The 4,550-nt window shown below is 36.3% G+C and overlaps 1 pseudogene; it reads right to left on the bottom strand.

Moving 5' to 3' along the window:
* Positions 1-753: 753 nt before the first annotated feature.
* Positions 754-1,877, bottom strand: LOC137755922 (eukaryotic translation initiation factor 2 subunit 3 pseudogene; annotated as a pseudogene).
* Positions 1,878-4,550: the final 2,673 nt, after the last annotated feature.

The following is a 4,550-nucleotide window of genomic DNA, read 5'->3' as shown; positions in this document are numbered from 1 at the left end:
CTGATTTTAAATGTACAGTTTGATGAGTTTAGTAAATTTATACAGTTGTGCAACCATCACTACAATCCAGTTTTAGAACATTTGCATCACCCCAAAGTCTCCCGGTGCCCATTTAGAGCCAACCTCCACTCCCTGCCTTAGTCTCAGGCAACCACTGATCTACTTTCTGTTTCTAGAGATTTGCCCTCTTTAGAAATATCTTACAAATGGGATCATATAATATTTACTCTTTTGTGTTGGCTTCTTTAACATATTTTTTGAGATTCATCCATATTGTTGCAGATAACAGTAGTTTGTTCCTTTTTATTGCTGAATAGGATTTTACTATATGGCCATACCACATTTTGTTTATCCATTCATCTGTTGATGAACAGTTGGGTCATTTCCACCTTTTAGCTATAGTGAATAATGCTGCTGTGAACATGGGTATAGAAATATCTCTTTGGGTCCCTGCTTTCACTTCCTTATTATTTTTATTTTTAAATAAGAAGAAAAATTTTATTTCAAACAGGTTCAGTGGTATGTGTGCTACAGCAAAGGCTGGTTGTAGCAGTTTCCTTTCAAACCTTCATTGATGTATAAATTAGACATTATTTGGGAATGATTAATTTCTGGTAAAATGTAGATTCAATCCAACATTATGCCAATTTTTACTTTTATTGTAGACCTTATTTTAGTACTAGAGGTTAAAGTTGCATCACCAAAAAATGATAATAATCTTACAGCTACTCCTAAGGTAATGAGCTGTCCTCACTGTTGCTTTGAAAATATACCCCTAGGTTTTTAAGAGAAATTCCGACTTCATCCAAATCTGTTATTTAATTCTTCAGTCATCATCTACTGTTGGCTTGATTGTCACTCCTCTTCTTATTTGACCCCAACCAATTAAATGGCAGTGTGTCTCAACTCTTCGGCTAAGGGCAATTTTTTCTCCTACTTTTGAGATTTTGCCCAAATCAGCCTTGACTGCACTAACTCTTCCTCCTGTCGACAGGAATCCTATGTCCACCATAAGCACTTCATTCTTAGACAGCTTTTGCACTTTTGCTGCTTTCTTGTCTCCTTCAGTGCGTACACCTAGAAGCCGTCTAAGCAGGAAATAGGAAATTTCCAGTTCTGTGAAGATCTCAGGTAAAGCTCCAACTGCACCAAGTACCTGCCCCACCATTCTGTCAGCCCGGCACAAAGTGGGGTTAATTTTTGTTCCAACGCCAATAAGCCCTCCTGGAGCAGCATACTGAAGATCATTATGCTCTGCAAAAAGCAATACAATTTTGGAAAAGGTGGGTTTTCACATGAGTTTTCCTTCGCTATTTTTGGAACAATACCAGGTCTGACTTCTGTCTCCTGGCCCACCTTTAATACTCCTTTTAGAATACTACCACCATCTACACCTCCCTTAAGGTCATCAACTTCACAGCCAGGTTTGTTGACATCAAAGGATCTAATAACAATAAGTCGGGGTTCTGAAGTAAAGTCCCTTGGGGGTACTGGAATTTTCTTTACTATGTACTCACAGACAACTTCAATATTGTATTTTAGCTGAGCAGAAATTAGAATAATAGGAGCTCCTTCTGCTACTGTACCTTGTACAAATGCAAGGATCTGTTCATACTGTTCTTTAGCTTGGCTTTCTTTTACCAAATCAATTTTATTTTGTAGAATCAAAATAGGCTTCAGTTTCATGATTTCTATAGCAGTCAGGTGTTCGAAGTCTGTGGTTGAGGACAAGACTCGTTTCCAGCTATTAACAGAAGAGCTGCATCCACCACTGCGGCACCGTTCAGCATAGGAGCCATCAAAATATCATGGCCAGGACAGTCAACAGAGGAAACATGTCTGACTAATTTGAAGTTCCCTTTGGTCCCTGGAATGTCTGTAGGAAACTCATCGGTGTGCTACTTCCACAGGATCTATAACATTCTGGCCGAGGACAACTTGGGTCATCAAGTTTATAAATCTTAGCATTAGCACAATATTGTAATATTACTTTCTAGTTCATTTTTGAACCTGACAGTGTGAACTCCAGAAATAGCTTTTACAACTGTAGATTTCCCATGAGCTGCATGACCAATTGTACCTATATTAACTGTGGCTTGTCTGCTTATAACTTCATGTGAAAGTGGCGTCAACTTGGTAACATCCAAAGTGGAGAGATCTTGCCGAGAAAGGCACGGCTGCACTAACGTCACACCAGCCTCGCCCCACCGCCATCTAGCCCGGAGAGCTCACTTCTTTTGAGTATATATCTAGAAGTGGAATTACTAGATCACATAGTAATTGTATTTATTTTTTTGAGGAATGCCATACCATTTTTTTAATAGCAGCTGTACCATTTTACATTCCCACCAGCAATGCACAAAGGTCCCAATTTCTCCATGTTCTTGCCAACACTTTTTTTTTCTGCTTTTTTAAGATTTATTTTATACAGGCCATCCTAATGGGTGTGAAGTGGTATCTCATTGTGGTTTTGATTTGCATTTCTCTAATGATTAGTGATATTGAGCATCTTTTCAAATGCTTATTGGCCATTTGTATATCTTCTTTGGAGAAATGTCTATACAAGTCCTTTGCCAATTTTTTAATTGGGGTGTTTGTTTTTTTGTTGTTGAGTTGTAGGAATTCTTCATATATTCTGAATATCAATCCTTTATCAGATATATGATTTCCAAATATTTTCCCCTATTCCATGGGTTTTCTTTTCACTCTGGTGATAGTGTTCTTTGATGCACAAAAATTTAAACTTTTGATGAAGTCCAACTTATCTATTTTTTCTTTCTTTGCCTGTGTTTTTGATGTCATAGACAAGAACGCATTGTCAAATCCAGTGTCATGAATATTTCTCCCTATGTTTTCTTCTAAGAATTCTATAGTTTTAGTTCTTTCATTTAGGTCTTTCATCTATTTGAGTTAATTTTGGTATATTGTGTAAGGTAAAGAACTTCATTCTTTTGCATGTGGCTGTTTTCCCAGCAACACTTGCTGAAGACTGTTGAATGGTCTTGGCCTCTTTGTCAAAAGTCATTTGAGCACATGCTAGGGTTTATTTCTGGGCTCTCTGTTCTATTCCGTTGGTCTATATGTCTGTTTTTATGTCAGTGCCACACTGTTTTGATTATCGTAGCTTTGTAGTATGTGTTGAAATCAGGATGTGTGAGACCTTCTCCAACTTTGTTATTCTTTTACAAGATTGTTTTGGCTTTTCAGGGTCCCCTAAGATTCTATATGTATATAGGATGAATTTTTCTATTTCTGCAAAAACATTGTTGGGATTTTAATAGATTGCCCTGAATCTGTAGATGGCTTTGAGTAGTATTGACATCTTACCAATATTAAGTCTTCTAATCCATGAACAGGAACATCTTTCCATTTCTGTGTCTTCTTTAATTTCTTTTAGCAATGTTTTGTAGCTTTTAGTATACAAGTCTTTTGCCTCCTTGGTTAAGTTTATTCCTAAGTATTTCATTCTTTTTAATGTTATTGTAAATGAAAATGTTTTCTTCATTTCTTTTTCAGTTTGTTCATTGTTAGTGTAGGTAATGCAACTGATTTTTGTGTTCCCTTCATAACTTTTAAGACATTGATCCACCATCATTTGACATTTAGGATTTCTTTTGAGAAGTTTGATCCATTCTGATTCCCATTTCTTTATATGCACCTGTTCCCTCCACCTCTACCTTGACCCATGGACTTTTTATGGATTATCTCTTTATCTTATTGTTTGAAATTTCACAATGATCTTCCTAGATGTGAATTTTTTTTTTTTTCATTCACTATTCTAGTCACTCGGAGAACCCTCATGTCCTTTAGTTCTATAAAATTTTATTTAATTTTTCCATCAATAATTTCCTTCCAGTGAATTTTTCTCTTCTATTCTTATGAAATTCTTAGTATTTAGATTCTTATTCTTTGGGTTTACAACAAGTCTTCATATCTTTTCTACTTCTATTTTCTACTTATTTTTTTGGGCCATGCTGCATGGCATGCAGGATCTTAGCTCCCTGACCAGGATCAAGCCCGTGCCCCCGGCAGTGGAAGCTTGGAGTCTTAACTGGACTGCCAGGGAAGTCCCTCTATTTGCTACTTTATTGTCATTTCATTATAATTTATGGGAGACTTCCTTACTTTTTAATTTTAATCATTTTGAATAATGTTATTTTGGTTATCAATTTTAATTTCTAAGAGCTCTTTCTTGTTTTCAAGTTGGGCATTAATAGCACTAACACCTTTTAAATAGCATTTTACTTTTGCTTTATGGATGAAAAAATCATGTTATCTTTCTGAGAATATTACGGCCTTGTCTATTTTCCTTTCAAATTCTTTTTCTCATGTTTACTTTCCATTGTATCTTCTATGAAAAAGATTTCCTTAAGGGTCTGATGATTTCCTTAAAGCTCTCTGTCTATGTTTAATTGGAGTAGTTTTTGACTGGGGGAGAGGATTTACTGGGAGAGGAGGATCAGGTTGCCAGTGACCCTTTTCACTGTATCCCTCCAGTGTCAGTATGTGGGGGGTCTTTTTTTTTTTTTTTCCTACCAGAGAAGTGCCAT

Source organism: Eschrichtius robustus, chromosome 21 (genome assembly GCF_028021215.1).
Source record: "Eschrichtius robustus isolate mEscRob2 chromosome 21, mEscRob2.pri, whole genome shotgun sequence".
NCBI classification, from domain to species: Eukaryota; Metazoa; Chordata; class Mammalia; order Artiodactyla; family Eschrichtiidae; genus Eschrichtius; species Eschrichtius robustus.
The sequence above is the reverse complement of the archived record's forward strand: the minus strand, read 5'-3'. Positions and strand labels throughout refer to the sequence as shown.